The sequence below is a fragment of the Labrus mixtus genome, chromosome 11, assembly GCF_963584025.1.
Source record: "Labrus mixtus chromosome 11, fLabMix1.1, whole genome shotgun sequence".
NCBI classification, from domain to species: domain Eukaryota; kingdom Metazoa; phylum Chordata; class Actinopteri; order Labriformes; family Labridae; genus Labrus; species Labrus mixtus.
Genome location: NC_083622.1, coordinates 4,779,974 through 4,802,630, shown reverse-complemented (window position 1 = coordinate 4,802,630; position 22,657 = coordinate 4,779,974).

Here is a 22,657-nt window from a genome sequence, read left to right as displayed (position 1 = left end):
TGTTTGTCAAATGACTAAAGTCAAGCAGAGTTTGGTTAACTCCATTAAAAGACAACGACTATGTTTTGGCCTTCAGGGGAACAAAGGCTTATAGTCTGAACCTGCACCATTTCCTGGACTTTCCCCTCCATGGCTCTGTTGTTTAATCACAGCGCTGTGTTAGGGTCTGATACAGGAAAGTGAAAGTGGCACCTGGACTGTGGGGACAATGAGGGGAATAACAATCCTGTGATATGAACAAGAAGGATCATTTACATTTTGTAAAAAAAAATAAAAAAAAAACAATCTGAACAGTTTGATTTAAAATAAACCAAGGGTAGAAAAAGAATACATAAAAGGCTAAATCACATCGTGTTGTTCTCTAAAAGCATTCTCCTGAGAAAACATGAGCATAAAGGTTCAACTTTGCTCACAGCTAAAACGTTTTATATTGTTATTCAAGCAGGTATAAGGTAGAAAAAAAACACCAATAATACAAACAGAACAAAGAAAGTGTACACACAATAACCATGTGACAACTCGAGTGTCCACTTGAGGTTTCTGCAAAAGGAAAGGAATCCCCATTACATCCAATGATATCCCTATTTTTTTACATCATGAATAAACATGTTCACAGCCTGGTTTAAAAAACAGTTTTGTCTCTATAGGTTATGACCAGTGAATTTAGGACCCAGCTGCAGAACACATAAACAGAGGGGTTGATTGGTAATAAGGTTTATTGTAGCAAATGGAGATGAAGATGGGTTGAAGGTTGGCAGAGTGAAGGGGATGATGGCCGACCAGAGCAGAGTAGGGGTGTGAGTGTGGCTGAGCGGTTTTGAGTCCAGAAAGCAGGTTGAGGCAGATGGCGGAGCAGGAAGGCAGGTGGGTGAATGGTGAGCCTGAAGCAAAGGAAAAAAACAGGATGAGACTCAAAAACAAAACTAGCACAAGAAATTATTTTCAAAAATCATTCAAAATCTACATAATCCTGAGCCGCAGTCTACCGCAGTAATTGACACAACGATGGATGGAGAGCCGGGGTATATATACTGCTGAGTTGATGAGGAGATGGAGAGCTGGTGTGCAGGTTTGAGCAGGTGAATGGAATGAGAATCAGGAGGGAGCCACAGAGTGTAACTGGAACACCACGCCCACAGAGACAGCCAGAGTCATGACACTATAGGTAATTTGCAAAAACTGTACGTGGAGTAATTTAAAAAAAAGCTCATATGTTTTAATTTAATTTAATTTAAAGATTTCTTATAATAATGACCCTGTTTGATTTGACTGACAAAGGGCCTTCACTTGAGCTAAATCCTGTTACTGACCTTCAATTTTCATCTACATGAACATTACATTTTTAAATGTAAATCTTCATTTCATGTTGTTCAAAAGTTTTGAGGTTTGAGGAAACTTTAAATAGAAAAAGTCATCATTGTCCTGATTCCAGCTGAGGGCTGGATTCAGACTGGATGACAGGAACTAAATGGCATTAAAACTTTTAAACTGGTCAAACGAAAAACATTTTTACATGGTACTTCAGATTTTTGTTTTATGTTTCACACTTGAATTCACATAGTTCAAGTGAAAGTATAATTTAATTAGGGTTGTAGAAATGAAGGATTTGGCCCGGATAAAATATTTCACAAAATGTAATCAAGGTCAAACATTAGGCTATATATTTACTTTAAAGCAAATTAGGATCTTTTCTGATTGGATTTTGGCGCCCCCTGTGGGCAAAGTATTTAGAACGTAGTCCTGTTTAGGTCACTGATAATGATAGACCCTTTTAGACTGTGTTTCCACAAAAGCGCTGTAACTACGCTCAGCCATGATGATGTCTTTGTACATCCATATTGATCCCTCTGTGAGACACAGCCTGCACTGTATTACCAACTTTCCTTTAAGGAAAACATAAATTCCTCATATTACAAACTGAGTCCAGCCACCTGCAGCAGGTTTTTTTTTATGGTACATCATCACATATAAGTAAAAATGTTTTAGAATAATCTGTGTGGGATCCTGAATCATTTCCTGCAGCACAAATAAGATCTTTTTCCTCTAACCTTTTCCTCTGCACTTTTTGCTTTCTCATCCTTTATTCCCAATTAATTAGTCGTGTCCCCTCCACATGTTTCCCCTGAAGTCGATTGCATCTTAATTTTCTAACGTTTAATAGTAAGTGACATTAAAACAATAAGGCATGACAGAGCATCTTCACATACCGTCACATACATACGTATCTGCACTGCACCTTCAGTCAGACAGCAGCTCGTGTCATTTCATGTGAATACTGACGCTGCTGCAGTCTCGTTCCATATGTCACCAGACGAAGGTGACCTCTGTGTTTTTTGTGCATGTGCAGCAGTTCAGGCTTAAGTATTTATCTTTTTGACGTTATGGTGTTGAGCGTGGTTATTGTAGAGAGTCGTCTAACAACATATAAAGAGCCCTGGAAAGCATGCTGATTAGTGGACATACACTCATGATAAACATGAAGAGATAGAGCTCTACAATCCATGACTTTGTCCTTTCTTTTATGGTTTTAAGTTTAGGGGTCCTTGTGAAAAGTGTAACAAATAAAAAGCTCTCACAATTGCAGGCTTTTCCTGGTGTGTGTGTGTGTGTGTGTGTGCGTGTGTGTGTGTGTGTGTGTGTGTGTTTGTGTATGTGTGTGCACATGAGAGAGCCACAGAGTGTGGTGGCTGTCATTGTCACACTTGGCAGACGTGAAGTACATCTGTGCTTCTTGTGCTTCCTCGATGGAGCGTCGACGTCGTCTCAGTCAGACTGGCAGTAAAGCCTCTCCTGTAAGTCAGTCTGACACTTCTATTGACGAGCTGCCAGGCACCCCGGGGCTCGCTCTATATACCTCATCCCCTTTACTGCAATGTCAGCCCGCTCCCGGAGCCACTCCTGAAATTACCCCGGCACACTCTCCATTTACTCTGTTTTCCCCCCACAAAATGGTCTCCCATTAAATCTGCAGCAAGCGTCAGACCCAGTAATGAAGCCAAAGTGTTTGATATCACAGCTCGTGATGAGACTGCCCTGTGAATGTGCTCCTTATACCTGACTCTATCTTTGGAATAGCATATGTCTGAGTGTGTGCAGTTGTGTTTGTGTGCAGGCTACGTGCAGGTCTTTGAGAGACTACTTCATGTATCTGTAGGATACAGATACACAAAACTCGGTTTAAGAAATCCAACGTCTCTGGTACATCAGAAGTGACTGAACGTTCAGCTATTTACACGGTGTAGTATACATGCCAGGCCAGTAGTTAATGGGTGTGACTTCTAATGTTTGTTTATGGCTTCAAACTAAACTTCCAGGTAAGCCACTGCTGAGCGGATTTAACACACGCTATCAAAAAAACCAAAAAGCAGCCGCGGATCTAAAGTTAACAACTTTCATGAAAAATTAAACTCGACAAAATGAAGTTAACAAATCAGGTCGCTATCAAATCATTTTAGCTGCCGTTTGCAGTCAAAAAACTGTCCCGCTCCACACTCTCACCACTCTCCCCTAGGTGTCATTAATCTCCTTAAATAATCCAGCTAACACGAAGCGGCCCTGCTCCAAAGAGGGAAGAACGAGGCACGAATACCCCAAATCAATTTACAAAAGCTAAAACCAAAATCAGCCCAAATGAACAATCATGTAAACAAATAATTCTAATAATTTTGTCGCTTTGGCATTTTTTAATCAGAATCAGAATCGGGGTTTATTGCCAAGTACATTTACACATACAAGGAATTTGACTTGGTGTATTGGTGCTAAAACAATTAACAAGGAAATAAAGCAGAACTAGCAACAACTTAAATACCTGTATAATTAATACCATCAATAATTAAGATTTCCATCTGGCACCAACAGAGGTGTAAAGATAAAAAATGGCTGCCCTTCCCCGGTGTGTAGGTGGATTCAGTATTTGGCGCGTGTGAGCAAGGCGTCTCTCTGCTGATCGAAGTGATGTCGCAGTAAATCTCCACTTTGCCAGAGAAGCGTTGTAAAATTCAGTAGAGTGAGCAGCTGAGGGTGGCTCTGCTCAGTGGTATAGACAGTCGTCTCTCAACCAGAAGATTTGGGTTTGATTCCCAGCTCTTGCAGGCTTAAGTTGATGAGTCCGTTGGCCAGACACTTGTTATATATTTTACACAATTGTACTGTTGGCTGCAAATGTACCCATAAAAAACAAATAAAAACAATAATAGAATAGAATAGAATAGAATTACTTTATTGATCCCTTAAACACAATACAATATTAAATACAAAGTAAATAAGCACTAAAAATATAAAAAACTAAGAATGAGAATATATACATCCAGGATCTAACCTAGCATTACTTCTAGTCTTAAATATGAAAGATTAAATACAATATACTTTGCAGGAGGTAGATGTAAATGTGCAAAAAACAGAGTTGTAAATGGACAGTATTGACATAAGGAGCTGTGCAATCAGTGATATATATGTTAAAGTGCAGGAGTGAAAACACACAAAAAGACCTAACAAATCAAGGCAGCTTGGAGTCATGAATGTATGACGGGCGGCTGTGGTTCAGTGGTAGAGTCGGTCGTTTCTCAACCAAAAGGGCGGGGGTTCGATCCCCAGCTCCTGCAGCCACATATCCAAGGTGTCCTTAGGCAAGACATTTAACCCCAAGTTGCTCCCGCTGCTTTGTCGGCGAAGTATGAATGTGTATGACTGGGATTAGTTGCTTCTGATGGTCTCTTTACACAGCAGCCTCTGTGTGAATTTCTTTTAGTTATACTGAAAAAATTTGACATCCTAAACCAAAAACTAATAAAATCATTGATATACTCTGAGTATGCAGAAGTAGTTAAAACCTTTGACGTATATTAATACCAACATTGAAATCTCAGAATATTAATGTGAGTAAGGATTACATTAGCAAAGAACTGCCTGTGATTGGTCTCTTGTCGGAATATTTTATAAAAGCATCTGACATTTTTTTGTGAGCGTTGATTTATCCTTTCGTCCAACTTTTGATGCATAATCGAGGCTCAGAGTTTATAACCTCCGCACAGAGATCCCAGCGCCCTGCGGGACTAAAAACGATGCTCGTGCCTTTTGAATAAAAAAAAAGATTAAACTGTCAGCAGACGGTGTCAGCATAATGTGTGCGCTCTGCTCTCCTTCAGGATGACACTGCTCAGCTGTCTGGGTATGAGACGTACCTGTCTGTCTGCTTAAACCTCTGACTGACTGATCTCAGCTCCCTGAAGCTCACACACTGCTGTGATCGCGTGTATCAGAGCTGCAGATTCAACCCTCCACAGGCTGTTTGTTTCTCCTCGCTGAGGATGAAACCCAAAGAAGAAAGAGCGTTTATCAAGACAGGGAGGGAAGAGTATCGGGGCGGAGATGTTAAAGTTAAAGCGTTATGCCTGTACTGTATTTTAAGAGAGTAGGAGTCATCTTTTATCGTCTTGAAGCTTCTCTTCTGCAAATATGTTGGGCTTTGGCAAGATAAGTATGTTTTGGGGAACTGCACGGCTGTATGCTCGACTTTGTAAATAACATCTGAAGCCTTTTGCACATGCACAACATGTGTAAGTACGAGGTCCAGGGCCCTCATTAATCATCAGAGCGCACACAGAGATGTGTGTGTATTGAGTCTAAAGAACAAACCCACGCAAAGTGCTTATACTTTCACAGCATGCAACAAGCATCTCAACATCCACATGTACTTGATTTTCTATCAAACAAGTGAAAACCACTCAGTAATTCTGTCTGGTTTGGATCAGACACATTGGTTAGCATATTGTCGTCAAAACCTTTAAAGGACAGCTGTGTCAGGCGTTTGAAATGTAGAGCCATGGCTCATCTTGCCTTATTGGACGATTTGGTAAAACCATTCGTTCTACAAGGATCCCATTTTCAGAGAGCGTGCTGATCTGTTGGCCTAGCTTGCAGATATTTCCTGTGCATGCACCATGACATTTCTTTTTTTTTTTTTTGCACTGAGCTTAATATCAAACCACAAGAGTTCTCTCCTCTAGTTCCCAACCCAAGTCCCTACAGACTGAGCTACTGCCTCCCCATAAAGATATCCGTTTTACTATAGGGTCAATTGGAGGTGATTCTGAATGTAAATGACTCTCGATGTGCTCATGCATGTTGGTTGAGAACATGATTTATTTACACTGATTACATACTGATGTTTGTATTAGTGGCACATGCATATTTGATAAATACAGATTGTTTTTTGCACTCATGCACATTCTACATTTTATCCATAGGACAGACTCTAGAATATTTTCTACACTGTTGATAAATTTGTGGCCCAGGAGTTTCAAACTTTCAGTTCTACACAAAATGATTTCAACACTTGGTTTGCTTACTTGACCATTTTTTTTGTAAAATCAGCAGCACTGTAGATTTCATCAGTTGTGGGGATTTGCTCGCGTCTCTTCAGTTTTTGATGTTTTTTCTTTACAGTTTTCCCTAAGGGTTGAATGTCCCTGTGTGCTTGTTAGAACCTCTGTAACCTCAGTAATGTTTTCTTGCCGACATGGCCTCTGTCTTGTTGTGAGTGTGTTCAATAGGAGGCTGCTAAATGTGTACTTCTGCCTTCTCAGTACTTAGAGCTTTTAGTCGTAGAAGCTAACCAGCAAACACTTTGTCAGTCAGAAAACTCAATAAGTCCAGAAAAGTTAAGTTAGAGCAGTTGTGGGGCACCAGAAGGAAAAGCAGGAAACATATTATAAAATATGATCCAGTGTCTCCATAATCTGTAAATGAAGTTATAAGAGACAAATGAACCATTACACAGGACATATAGTGACGTCAGGTCATGCCAGCGTGTCTCTGCTAACTTTGAGGATGAAGTATAACCTGCAGCTTCTGCTTCAGTCATACATCAGAACTCCACCAATGGAAAACAAATGTAGCTATTTGTCCACATATGTTTGATAAATGGAGTAATCAACTTTGTCAGTAAAACACTGAAGAAGGTCTTCCATCTGCATCAGTTTAACTCCAGAAACTTTGAACACAGTTGTGGTTTTCCCCTTTTGTTGATGCATGGACCTCGCATGTAAAACACACACTTGCCCCCCCGGAGACACAAACAGGCCTCCATCATTTTAATCGGATCGCTGATGTCAGTCTTATTTCTTGCAACGTGGCTGCACACACCGCCGGCGGGTGCCTCCCTCCGTCAGTCTAGATGATTAGCTGTGCATTAAATAGGTAATTTATGTATGAGGGCACTTATTATGACCTAAGCCTTTTACCACAGATTGCCGTGCCACATCTCATCTATTGTGAGCGGCTGGCGGCGGAGTTCCCCCCAGATCGGGCGCTCCACAGGGCCGAGAAAACAAGCGCTCATACACGGCGGCTGTGTCTCTTGTAGAAATAAAGACATAATGAAGAATGTAGGAGGGGAAAAAAAAGAATGCAGTGGAAACAATAAGTGACATTTGCTCCTGTAACCCCTCTCCATCTGTATCGAGTGCATAAAGGCGTAATGGAAAATACAATTTCAATTTAGGATCCATTTCTCATTTCCCCATATACATGTGTAGGACGTGAGAAATTAAGTTACCACTGCAGAGACATTGACTTGGACAGAGTCTTTAAGTTGTGCAAATATGCATATGCAAAGAACAATTATGAGGTTGTGATAAACCTGCAGGGATGAAATAAAGAACCGCACAAACCCAAAGCAGAACTTCACCAAGAGGGAAACTTCGACGTCAGAGAAAGAATCCAAAATATGAAGAAAAATCACACACAGCAATAACGTCTTCCTGCATTCCCCCGCGAAAATAATATTCATGAATCTGAAAGGTCAGCAGGTCTCTGTAGACAATGTTTTGATGGATTCCTCCTCCCTTTCTCTCTCTGAAGCACTTTCTTTATACATTTTTCACTCAGTTTTGCCGCAACCCAATAACGTGGAAAACTTTTCCGCCGGTGGAAGTCAAATGAACACTGCAGGGCAATCATTTGAAGCTGCCCCGCGTGAAAGAGAACTGCCCGGCCAAACTTTTCGACATGAAGGAAGTGTTGAGATGAAACCTGTGTGCAACTCAAGAGGGTTGAAATGTGAAGCTAAAATGAAAGTTAAACCAATGTCAGGGTGACATCGACATCATCACAACTACACCTCTTCATGTCTCATACCATCCGGTCATGATGTAGACATTTTTAACATGACGCCTTCGGCTTAAGAAAATAATGACTTTTTTCTATTTACTGTTATTATTTATGAAAACTGTCTTCACCTATTCAATCCGACATTTTTCCTGGACATGAAAATATCCAATCATAGTAACCCAACTACATCAACATACCGTAAAACTTAAAATAAAAGCCCACCTCAATTTAAAGGCGACATATTATGAAAACACTTCTACAGTGTTTTTGAACATATATTTGGGTAACCTGAGTGTCTACTGACCCACAAAATGTGAAATAAATCCATCCAGTCCCTTGTTTGTGGTCTGCATATGTCTTACAACACAGAGAAAAATGCTCCGTTTCAAATTTGTTCTCCTTGTGATGTCACAGTGGGATTCTGGTAAAAAAAAAATCCCCTCCCCTCCCCTGGTATCTCCACCCATTCATTGAGAGCTCACATATTATACAAAATCCTCTTCACCATGTGTCTCTAACTCTAACATGTGTCTCTAGTCTGTCTACAAACCCCCAATTATAAGAAAAGTCCATCCTCTCCGTCTTCTGTCTATTCCACTTTTCAGAAAATGTGTGCTCAAACAGGCTGTTTGGAGATTTTCCCTTCATGACATCACAAAGGGCAGTAACCCCTCCCCCAGGTGGGTGACCCTCCCACAGCTAGGTGTTTGTTCTGCCCTCTGAGTCTGCCTTCTCACCGTAAACTATAGGGCACGATGCAAGAAAGTCTGAAACACATCACCTTCCAAAGAGGGGGTGTGGTCAAACGCAGCTCATTTACATTTAAAGGTACAGACACAGAAACAGCCTGTTCTGAGCAGGGCTGAAATAGAGGGGTTTATAGGCATAATCAGATACAAGATCAGAGTGGATTTAGAACAAGAAACTTCACACACATGTTTTGGGGAGCTCTGAAACTTATTTACACTGGTTCATAAGGAGGAGAATATGTGACCTTTTACAGTATATTTCCTTCACGGTCATCATCACAACAGTCAGTATATCATCAAACTCTCATGTGCTTGACAAGAAACAAAACATTCATCACCATTACTGTCTCTGAAATCCAAATTTAATGAACTTAGACAATCAAATTTTAGATGCCTGCCTGGCCTAAAGGACTCTGCAGGGCTTGGCTCCTCCCCCTCTTAGTGCCTTTATAGAGCAGAAAACTGATGACCATAAACACCTGGTCTGTGGCAAGAGGAGACTGCATAACACCTGTGAGGAGACACCCAATTGACTAATCTATATATATATATATGTATATATATACATATATATATGCATATCGCTTCTTTGACCTGATCAATACATGCATTTTAGTTATTATGACGGGGCATCCTGCCTTCTTTCCTGTTTTGACAGGTAATATGAAATTCCATATTTTGACAAACAGTGACTGTTAGTCCTTTCCATGTTTCCATATTTATTGCCACTGTGACAATGTTATATTGTCTTTCCAACGGACCAGCAGCTTCCCTCCTTGGGTCATAACCTCAGTGTTCTCCGGGGTGACTTCAAGAAGTCTGTCTGTGGCCTGCATGGTACATCAAACAGATGATTTTACACCATTTTTACAGAGCTCCCACATCCTCTCAAGAGTCATTTCATCGAGGAGTGCTAGCTGGGTAAAGAGGTTTTCATGGAAGAACTTGTAACCACGAGTTTTCTCTGCAATACCGAGAACAGCACAGGGTGCCCATTCTCAGGGACGAGATGATGGGAACCACGATGTTCCAAGTGATACATGTAATCATCAGATGCAAGGATTTTGCTCCCTTTGGCTAAGTTATTGGATTTCTCAGATAGATGGAAATGACTATTTATTTGGCTGTATTTCTCTTCTTGTGTCTCTTTGGTTACATGATGGTTGAATTCTGTCTTAGAGCTGCAAGAAAACAAATTTTACTTTGAAATAAATGCCAAAACCTGTAAAGACACAGGCTTTGACAGCAAAAGCAAAACACTTTCTTATGACAGTTCTGAGTTACCATTTCTTATGTAATCTCAGGATGTCATAAGAATCCTGATTGGCTTACCCCACAGAGTAACGAGCAAATTTGTCACTTGAGATAAAACATTTTTAACTTGCACAAACAGGAGATTTACAATCATGTGGTCTTGCATTGAGTTTGTATCTGCATTACACACAAAAAGATGCTTCACTTGGTCATAACACACCTTTACCTTCTGGACTATCGTTCAGGGTTTCTAAATGGCTCCTCCTTTGGGGTTTTCCTTTATCATATTAGGTCTGCACTAAACCTCAGACAGAGTATCCCCAAATAGTTTTGTTTTCCAGTTCGTGAGATAAATTTTAATCTATCAGAGGACATTTAATTAAAGAAGACAGTTTTTTAATGTCTGTATGCATTGGAGCTGAGTGTGTGTGTGTGTGTGTGTGTGTGTGTGTGTGTGTGTGTGTGTGTGTGTGTGTGTGTGTGTGTGTGTGTGTGTGTGTGTTCTCTTCCTGTGTGTTATTACGGCTCAGTAAGTGATGGGGAAGAACCTGGCTGGAGGGCTGCCAGCTCTCAGTCGATTGTGTAGATAAAACCGATGTGAAGAAAATGAGAGCACGGGCTGATTGGACTGAACGGGTCCCGGCCATAAAAGGAGAAATGAAGAGTAATGGGCGTATGATTGGCCGGGGAGATGGGACACAAATGAGAGGCCGTGGGGAGGGTGGCGGCCCCGGACAATGACTAATGACGACTCCATCCCACAATCAGGACATCCACCTACTGAGAGGATCATCGGCCTTTTGGTCTGGATGGCTGCCTCATCGACCACGCTGCCTTCAGTATCACAAGCACACACACAACGCACTCACACACACCGACGCAGCACTGAACACACCACACTCGTCATTTCAATAATCTTTTTGCATGAGACGATTTGTCAGTGGTTACATCATAATCAGATAAATGAGCTTGTTCTCCTTGACTCTGTCATCACGAACCGACATTTAACCATCACACTGAACAGTTGTATCATTAGCGACTACAACTTCATGAAGTCACATCCATGATTAGTAAATGATGAAGCTGAAAACCACATTGGGCCACTCCAACAAGGTCAAATTATCACAAACAGCAGTGTTGGGGAAGCGTGAGGCACAGCGCGAGCTCCACATTGAAACTGATCCTGTCTTGCCCCTCTAACCGATTTCTTGCAAAGGCAGCACATAGGGGGTTTGTTTCGTCCCCCCATTACGCCTCAGAGACATTCATATTGGAGGCAAAACGTCACAGGGGAGTTTATATCGAACCTTGATACAGCACTGTTTATTACGGCTAAGTACAAAGATATCTATAGCTCCCCCTACTGGCTGGCTACAATTTAGATTAAAAAACTCCATCTCCTCCTGTTAACAGATACCACATGGGTCAAACTAGAAAATCTAAATTCACTTAAAAATAACTATCTCCCATATAATTAATTCTTATCATGCTAATTTATTTTTTGAGTGTTCATTTTTCTGAGAACATTAGTTTTTTTTTTAGTTATTGATTATTAAATAGGGGATGCGACACAATGATAGTTGACCTGCAACGCTTTACACACCAGATTAGCAGCAGGACTATGTTTTTGACTGGGGTGGTCCAACAAGGGAACTGACTTCTGCAGGGGTGGCCTAAAGTGTGATCTATACAGATAAAAGATTTCTGTTCAAAGTGACATTTTAAAGAACTTAAAAAATATGCATGCAGACTCCTGCACAGTCTAACTTGCCGAACACATGGCCAGTAGTTTACTGCAAGTTAGTAAGAATGCATTGCTTTCCCATGACATGTCTTGGGAAATAGATTTGCAAAGCTGGTTTTAACACAAGTCCCACCTTTTTGTCCTGACAGGGCAAACAGCCAATCATAGATTAGGAGTTTTGCGGTGGCACCTGGGATGGCCGATCAGATTTCTAGGGGGGCCCATGCCACCCCTGGCACCCCTAACTTTACATAACCATGAGTATCTGCTTCAAACCAACACAAGATTAATGTCTGCTGTGGACTGTACCAACCTGAGGGATCTTTGTGGTATCACTACTGCAGCTCCACCAGCCAAATGCCTACTGCCCATACTCTGGCACCAAATGCTCAATATGGCAGCACTTACCTGCGGGGGGGGAAATTGGCTTCATTTTTGCACAACAGAAGGAGCTGTAGATGTGCCGTCTATCTTGACAGCCAATAAACAAGATCAGCCAAGAGATAGGCGGTACCACTTTGTCCATAGGGGACGCCGAAATTGATACAAAACAAAAGTTCTTTACAGGAGCTCTAATGTGACCAAGAGCGTCAACATTACAAATCAGCTACTTTTTTTTTTTTTTTTAAGATGGCTGAAATGCACATTCAAGCATATAATCATGGATTTTCTTTTTGTTTGATTTGCAGGTGAAATGTTTGAAACGTCTCAGAAGAACAGAGAGGAAAACAAATCTTGATGATAACCATTTCAGTGATGAACATAATAACACATATTTAGATGTCACATTGCACTACACAGCACACAAAACATTGTGTCACTGAAGACATCATACTATGTTTTTTTCCTTGCTGAAAAAAAAACCTCTTCCTGTTGACTAAAAGCACAGAGTGACAGACAGGAGTCTTTTGTTGTACGGATAAAGACTCTCTGCTCTCTCTGTCAAGTTTTTTTTAGAGCCTGTATTCATTCAATGTTCCAGCTCTCCTCCTCAAAGAGAGCCGTCTGAATGTGCAAACCTTGTAATGCTCTCTGATTAATTGGCTGGGCTTCTCCAGCACTTTGGCCTGATAGCAGCAGTGGGAGCTCAGTAATGGCAATGTCATTTTCATGCTTCTTTAAGTGGGGGGCTTTATTATAGGAAATAAAGTGGCTGGTACTGCTATAAAGTGGCTGAGTGAGGGGAAAGGCATTCAGCGCTGTATTTCTGCTCTGCATGGATCAGGACTGAGGAACATTTGTCCTCCTGTTGTCAATGGAAATGATGTCTCAAGGGTCAGCAGTGGGCACACGCAGCTTAGCTGTAGTAAATAATGATGTGAAAGCGCTAAATGACCGCTCTCAAATACTTTTTAATAGAGGGAATGACTGGATAACTTCACACTAATCATGGTATTAATATAGTTTTTCCCCATCAAGATATGAGTGTTACAGGCAGAACTGTAAAAACTGGCATGGTCACAGAAAGTGCTGATGAAGACTCGGTGTGAGTGTTACATCAATCCACTGGATGTAACGGTATTACCTTGGTGGGATTGGAGGTGAGATTACCCACTGAACTTGTATAGCTTAATGGGCCTGTGTTTTTTCCACCTATACTTTGTAAAATATTGACGTAGCCTCAGTGGCGCCACCGCTTGGTTTCTGAAGAAGTGTTCCAAATATGATGAGGCCATATTGGAAATGCTATCACCATGTTTTATCAAACAGGCAAAGAGGTGGAGCTGAGGCTGGCCTTAAAGGAGCAATATGTAACTGACCCCTAGCATTTAAAATTGGTACTGCAGTTCAAACTCAAAACAGTCGAGGAGCAGTTTCCTCCCGCCCCCTTTTTCCTTAAGTCGACGCGTACGCTTCCATCGCTGCAACACCTGTTGGTTAGCCGTGTGGGGGTGCCTTAAAACCGCCTTCTTTCTGTGGTCAAAACAAATACAGACCATTTATGACCTGAAACTTGGGAGGAGGACATACTGGCTTCTGCTTCAAAGAAGCCAGCACATGTCTGAGCTCATAGGGGATGGGGCGAGTGCAGACGGAGCACTGAGGGAATGCTATTTTCAAAATCATGCTAGTTTCATAAAGTTCCCATTCCTGCCTTTAACATTTTGAAATTAAAACCGCATCGTGTGTATTTTGTCAGATGATTTCATAGGCTAATAAAAATTGAAAGTCTAACAAACTAAGCAGATATTAGCAAAACCCTGGGATCCAGTTATTATAAGCTTAACATGATGGATACCCAGCTTCAATAACTTTTTTACGATGGTTGTGTTATCGTTGTACCTTTTTCACTGGTTAGATGGTTTTCCCTTTTTTGAATCTCCAGGGTTGTCTTGATGAAGAAATGCCAACTGAGCCTGTTAGAACCTGTTAACTGACTACGCAACATGAATGAACAGAAGATCACACAGAATTTAAAGTCACCATAAAAATACAATAAAAAAACATTTGATTCATTCAATTAAAAAAGAAGCCGTATCCAAGTAATCAAAATGTACACATAGTGATTTAAAAATGAAACTTCACACAGCTCGTCTGCTGCAACTTTATGAAGTCTGAAGTTGTGAATAATCAGCAGCCTGTTCTGGCAGATTTTACTGACTCAAATTATAAACAAACACAAACTTCACAGATTGAACAACACCTGGTAGAGATAATGAAAAGACAGAAGCAATAAAAAGCCGATCCAGCAGAACCACAGCCCCACTATACCCAGCAGAACCCACAGGCCCCGGACTTTAATTTGCAGAGTGTGAGGGATCTGTTGCCTCGCCCTCACAACAATCAAACAGGAGCTTTCATTTCACGGCTGCAGATAAAAATAAAAATAACAACGGCCACTGCAGTCATCTCCACACAGGTTTGATGACAGGCTACTTATGTCTCCTTTATTAGGCCCACACCCTCCGAGATGGGTCAGGAGGGAATGCATCCCGCCATGTTTTATTGAGCTGCAGTGTGAGGTGTGAGGCGAGCCTGCAGCAAACTATCCACTGACACACAGCAGAAATGAATGTGCCATTATTTCACATATGCAACGAGCTGCAGACGCTCAGTCACCTGGAGCTGATGGATTCATCCCTGAAGACAAACACAGACTGATTGAAAATGAACCAGTTGCATATTAAAATACACTTTTATTGCATTGAAAGTGTTGGAAGAAAGAACTTCTTAGTTTTTGAAAGAAAATTGAGCTCTTGCCTGCAACATTGTGAATCAGAAGGTGGATAATATTAAGTTGCTTTTCAAAATAATAGGACAGAGTCAGGTTTGTAGGGGGCTGGTTGGATGTGCTGCCAAGTCGGGAAGCACTTTTGGAGACGGTTTATGTTAGAGACATGATCATTGAATTCATGGGCATCAGCTGTGGTGGACATTCCTGCAGTCAGCGCATCCCCTCAAAGCTTGAGGCATCTGTGGCACTGTGCCATGTGATAAAACTGCACTTTTAAGAGAGGCCTTTTATTGTGACCAGCAAAAGGCACACTTGTGCAACGCTGTCTAATCAGCATCTAGATATGCCATACCGTCAGGTGGATGGATTACCTCTGCAAAGAAGAAGTGCTCACTAACACAGAACATATTTGTGAACAAAACTTGAAAGAAACAGCCTTTTGTTAGCATGCAAAGAGTCTTAGATCTTGGATTTGAAAATTGGAGCAAAAACAAAAGTGTTGCATTTATGCATTTGTTCACTTTGGATATAATAAGACCTTTAAATGTTGTCTGATTACCCTGCTAAATTAACACACAGTTTTACTAATGTCAACATAATTTTTACTCTTTTCATCACATGCATGAAAAAAGCGTAAAGGGTTAGGGAAATTGGGACTTCAATATTATTAGTACATATTAGGGAATATTTGCCTGTGAAATTAAAGATATATAATTTATGAAATGGGAATCAAATTTTCCAAACAGAATTAAATATTTTGTTTTGCTGAACAGTGCAACTGATTGGGAATTTATTGCAACAGTTGGTATCTTTCTTTAAGTTATTTATTTCTCTCATCCCAGTATTTACTGATGCAAACGAGTCTATAATTATTTCCAAATTATTTCACCCGACCTAAAAATGGTATGTATATCTTTGCCGAGCCCTTGACTTTCAATGTAACTTTCTCCAAAGAGCAGAACAAACTGGGCCATTAAGGGGACTGTGGGGTGAGATTGACCACAATCATTTACACATTGCCACTTTCCCACTCGTGTATAACACACTAAAAATACAACATTTAATTAAATGCCATACAGAACTAGTGCTAAGCGACTGTGTTCACAAGCATGCATGGGACAGATAGCAATTGATGTTTGACCTTCCAATCAGTCCTAGACTCTGAATGGACAATTGAGGATGGCCTGTTGCTAATGACAACCAGCCACTACCACTACCATTGTACTGTGTCGTTCCAACAACCACGGCCGTCCTCATTCATGCACTTCCTGCTCCGACCTCCACCTCAGCAGCAAGGAAGTGTGGACAACAGGAACAGGAGGAATACAAAATAGAAATCCTTCCTGCACGTTATCCCATATGCTCTTTAGTAAAGCATCTCGAGATAACACTAGTTATGAATTGGCGCTATACAAGTAGGCATTACTGCGATCTCTCCTTTCCAACAACGGTCCAGATGGACAAACCACCTGAAAATGTGTGTTTGTTTGTTTTGTATTCCTCAGGCGAGGGAACACAAATTACACAGGCAGACAAAACAATCTAATTGTCACGCCTTAACAGACGATGAAAGACTTAAAGCCTTTTAGAGGAGCTCATTTTATCCTCATTCAAACTACCAGAGATCCAAATGATCCACCAAACTCAAATATAGAAATGACAAAGTCCCGTTTGATAACAGCCATGGGCTTTTGTAACATATAATTTCCATTTCATTTGCTACCGCCTGTCTCTTTCTTCTGCAAGTTGGTGTTTGTTTAACACTTGACCACCTGAAAGCTGCACGAGGGAACGCGAAAGGCATCATTTTTCACACACCTTTACCCAGAGTGCCAGAACTCTTGTAAGCATTTCTGTGTGAAGTCGAGGTGAGCAAGTTTGTGTGAACGCAGCAGGAAACATTCAGGACTCTTCACTGTGAACGAGTAGGTGGGTCGATAACATTTAATCACATGACTCCATACACGTGATGAAGATTCTCCTCACTGTTTTCCACTCGTTTGTTGATATTGTGATTATGTCCCTAACATGTAGCATTGATATTAAGGTAAGATAGCTTCATCTGCTATATTTGATTTCCTGTGTATTATGTGTAATTTCTTGCCTCCTGTACCCCACTACCCCGTCAAACAAGGGGGGAAAAAACACGTATGAATAAGCAAATCATTGTGATTTCAGGCGCAGGCTTTCCTGAGTTTTTGTGTGAAAGCAGCTCGGCTTTCAAAACTACTGGATTGAGAGAAACTGCAACACGATGTTTTCTTTGAACTGATCAGCCAATCAGAGCTAAACGGGTTTAAAGAACAGTTTTCTCTTAGTTCTGTGCTTCTGTATCAACCAAGTAGATATGTGAAGGCACATTTGTGTTTATGTATGTGGCCTGGTCTGCTTTAAGAGGATGCAACAAGAATCACAAGGGGCACTGGACACTCAAAACCCCCACCCCCCATGCCAACATAACAAAGTGCATGAAACACTGACTGAGTGGCTGTTTTCAAAACTGCCTACATACTACTATCCAAAGTAGTATGAAGTATGTACTACATACAGCAGGGATGTGCAACCTTGGTCACAGCAAGGGCCACATTCATTTAATTCTCACTGCCAGACGGCCAAATTGTAGGATGCAAAAACGATTACAGTCAATTATGAGTGATCAAATATTATTATGGACATATTTCTGATTTCATGGAATATTTTGTCATGTTCTCTTCATGTTTCCAATTAATTGTCCTGAAGGCCATGTTGAGGGTTGATGTGGGCCGCCAGTTCAACGTTCAACTACGTTCAACAGCATTATCTAGTATGACAGCCAGTCAATGGTTATTTTGCAGTATGCTAAGCTAAGCTGGTTTCTGGTTGTAGCAAACAACAGACTAGCTAACGGCAAACTCCCCCGCAGTGTAGCATCCACTTATGGTCGGGAAACATATCTGACTAGAAATACATTTTGATTTTCATGGTTTTGAGAATCAAACCAGAGAGTTGGTGGTATCTTTGTGTGTTTTGGTCTGATTGTGATAATTTCCCATCTGTTACGATGGCCGTTGCTGTCCGTCATTTCCATCTCTGACCTGGTGCTTTGCATTGTGGGAAAACAGTAAGCAAGAGTATTTTTTGGCATATTACGGATCTTGCATTTGTTCACATACTGAAGCAGGCTTTTTGGCCCAATCTGTATGTACTACTAGTAGCGAAGGCGTTTTGAAACCAGCCAGTGTTTAGTTTTATTTCACTATTTGAGTCAATATGGAGATTTTCACCTCCACACATGTACTCTGCACACACTCCAGGACACACACCTCCACACACACACACACACACACACACACACACACACACACACACACACACACACTTATCAGGCCGCATTTCCAATTTTCTTAATGTGAGATGAGAAAGAGAAAAAAAATAATAGTTTCCAATCCATGAATCTATTTGAGAAATTTGCATGAGCAGGGAAAGACAGAGAGTGGAGATGAAAGCCGGATGTTTCCCTCCATCAAACCCACTGAGTCTAATGATCGAAGAATTCTATCAAGATTCAGCGACATACCGTCCTCCAGCACACCTATTTTACATTTTCTCTGCACTGTTTGACTTAAGACTTTAAGGGGAATCCCAGCATTTATAAACCTAGGGGCATTTCCTTACATCTTGTTTGAGGTCTTAATGACTAAGAACTCAAAAAAGTTTTGGAGATGCTCCATGTGAAACTACTTTGGCTGTAACAGCTGCACCAAACACACTTTTGGATATATACTGCTGCTGCTGGTCCCTGGTGGGCATACTTTAAATGTTTGCCCAAATTAATTTGTCCTTAAAGTGACGATCAAAAGATAACCTGAACAGTGGAACAGTGACATGTAAGACTACTGGTGAATATGTAATTCACCCCCCCAAAAAAAGGGATCGAATTTAGTATTTGCGCATTGTCACTTAACTTCTGCTGCTTGACTTCAGGGAATAAGGATCATTATTATGTTAACATTAGCCACAGAAGAGGGGTAGGTTTTGCAATCAATACTGGCCAACAGACCAAAGGTTGAGACAAGTATGGAGTTAGATACTACTCATGCCTTAGCTGCGTTGAGGGTGATGCGTTACAAAGCAACACGTTAGAATACTCAGATATGTTTAGGTTGTAATAAGTAGCATAACACGTTAGTTTTGCAATCAAAGTAGTGAGTTATGGGGCGCCTGATGGCCTGGTGGTTTGCCCGAGTATGGAGGTTGAAGTTGGAAACTGACCTCGGCCCTTTGCTGCATGTCATCTTCCTCTCTCTCTTCCCATCGTTTCCTGTCTCTCTTCAGCTGTCCTTTCCAATCAAGGCAAACATGGCCCAAAGAAAATATAACTTAAAAAAAGTAAGCAGTTATTCAGTTACATTTTCAAATGAGCAATCTGTTACTTTTAACATTTATTTCCTGTTCCTTTTGAGAATAATCCCTGACAAATTTTGCCATATTTCTGTTTGAATCCTGCGGTTGTGTCAGTGTGCTTGTGTAGCTTACGTTGAGCTACACTGAGCTGCTTGCTAGCACCGGTGTAATGTCTGATTTTGGGCACCATTATACTAGTGCAGGCATGACAGCTGAGTTGCAGCTGGTGACTGAAGTAATGCCAAACTTTACATTTTAATGAGAGTGGATCTTTGACTTTGGACACAGGGTTATGATTAAAGTAAAAAAATAATGTTTCCTTGTGCTGTGGAATATTAGATTTTTGTCTGACAAAGAAGCTGCTGCTCTCTATCAGCAGTCTTCAAGGTTAAATAGAGATAAGAGGCTGTGAATGGTGGGAGCCCTCTGCCCGACCGCCTCAACGGCCCATCTGTAATGTTGAACAAGCTCGGCATTAAACCTCCTATCACCATATCTTGTTTCCGTTGCTCCACCATTTACCGACCCGGTCTCTCCGTATCGAACGGCTCGCACACGAGGGGTGACCTTCGCTCCGGCCGAGAGGAAATCAAACCGGGCTGCAAACAGAGGAAGAGAGAAAACAGAACGAGGGAGAACAACAGGAAAAGAAGCTGGGGATGAATGAGGGTGCAGATGTTAATAAAGCTTCCCGGCAGAGCAGCAGGGAGATAAGGGTTGTCGGTGGGTGTGGAGACAGAGGGTTGTTCATCAACTTACGGATAAACAAGTCTCTTAAAGTTAGCCTGTGCCCAGTGTGTGAAATACTCTCCGGGGGGGGGGTCCATGTCTAGTGCTCTGTGGCTGGTACTCAGCTATAAAATAACACACTTTGTTTTCTTAATCAATCTGCATAAAACAGTTTTTAACTCTGAGAACATCTGTCCTGGGATCAGCATCAGAAGTTAAGCTGTTTGATGAATCATGTTTATGACAATGTTTACATTCAAATATCTAAATTAATTAAAAATTGACTAAGCCTATGTTAAACATAGTTCTTACATTACCTCAAATATGTCCAGCAATTATCAAATCCAGAGGAATCCATAATTTTATAGTTGTAACGGGACGTGTCTTGTAGCGGCGGTCGCCATGACAGACACAACATGTTTATTGTTGCCAAGGAAACTGAAAGCTGCTTCTGAAAGCTGCTGTACTGTTGCTGTTTGTGCTGCTGTGATAAAAAAAAACGTCATGTCAATTATACTTGGATACATCGTTGCTGAACATATTCTCTTCCTCAGGTCGGTTTCGCCCGTTCGTCTTGACTACGATCAACTTGGAGTTCGATTTCACCCGAGGGGGAGAGAGGGAGTAGCAGAGAATCACTCCCATGATTCCCCGCTAGCCTCGACATCATCTTTTGTTATTATTTTGATTGACAGCCCCCCTTGAATCGAAACAGTGAATCATCTACCTGTGCTGTGTCCTTTAAATAGATAATTCAGGATTACAGAGTAAATTAGATACAGACAAAAGTTGCACTGAAATGGAATAAAAACAAGAATAAATGGAAATAAAAGTCATTGCATGTGTAAAGTTCAGTGGTTATATACATCTGTAGCTTAAGGATATCATACAAGACATTGTTTAAGAATGTGTTGAATGCATGAAGAAGTTTACGCTGTCAAATGTCAGACGCCGTTTTTAGCCACAGAAGTGTTTGAGGCTCATATTTAGTTTTTAATATAGAAGCCTAACCAGCTGAATTCTCACTTATCTCAGTTATGTACTTATAAGATGATTGGTAAAGTTTCAGTTTAACATGAGACCATGTTTTGCAGCTTTAAACAAAAATAAAGATCTACCTAACCTGTGTGGACATGTCCTTATTCGACTTTCTTCGACGTCCTCGCTTCCCAGCGTTGGAGTGTTTTAACACGTCTCCACTCAGACACCGTAATACAACATGTTTATCACAGATAAAGAAGAGGAAAACAAATTCATCGAATCTCATCTGGAACAATGAAGAAGTTCTTTTCTCTGCCTCAAACTTTCCTTAGCTCTCTGAATGTTTGAAGCCCTAAATCGGTCCGGGCACAGCTCCAAGCCGGCGTATGAAAGGCAAAGAAAAGGAAAGAAGTGCTTTGAGCTGTGTGTGATAAATGACTTCTGTGAGCTAAAATTTGTGAAGCACTTGTTTATAGCAGGAACATAATGTACCATAAATTCCACCTCCACTTTTCCAGCTCCCAGATAACATTTTATCCAATTCACCGCTGCTTTTCGGTGCTGATTAAAAGGCACTCTCAAGCAAACTGTTTTGCAGCCGCCGCTTCATCGCTCTCTCTTTCCTCTACAGTATCTCCCCGATTTTTTTTTCTGACTGTACTTCTCTCCCTCCCCTGGTTGGTCACTGCTATCTTTTCTATTATTCTCCATCAGTCTTTTTTTTTCCCTCCCAGCCCCTCGCACACTTCACTTCCATAAGCGATGAGGGAGCCACAATGCCGAACAAAATGTGCAAATGTGCTGCTTTTGTGTGCAGCTCCTTCACACAGTTAGGTAGCTTGCAGGTTTTTAAAAAAAAAAGAGGAACACGATTTTCAGGTTGGGGCGTGCATATCTCTCCCTCCTCAGCCTGCGTGTCTTGTCCAAACATTTTACCTTGATGTAAAAAGGTAGAGCTGTTATGTATGCATGAGAGCGCCCTCGCATTGATCTTGACGGTAAAACACATTTATTGTTAAGAGCGGCCTCTAAACTATACGGCGCAGCTGTTTCCCCCCCTGCCACAGACGCACTGTCCAATTACTGTCAGCGAGAGAGCAGTGCCGGTCACAGCAGGACAAAATAGGCGCTCAGGTACGCAGAGACGGAGAGCAAGGTAAAGCACAGAAATGGAGAGTCAGACAGGCAAGGGAATGAATAAGTGAGGAAGATAATTAAAGCCTCGCACGGAACGTCAAAGCGTATAAAATCATCACGCTCAAAGATACATAACATCTTACTTAGGTCTGCCTCCGTCGTTACAGTTTCTTTGCAGTGAGGAATCAGGTCAGAGTGTTACATCTACTTCAAAATGTTACGCGTGTCCGTATAACATTCTCCTTCTTTCTGTTTGATTAAATATAAAGGAGGTGACGAGAGCAGCCTTTTTTCACCTCAGAAACATCTCCAAGATCAGATCGATCCTGTCGTTCAGGGATGCTGAGGTCCTTATTCAGGCACTTGTGTCATCTATAGGTTAGATTATAGTAATGT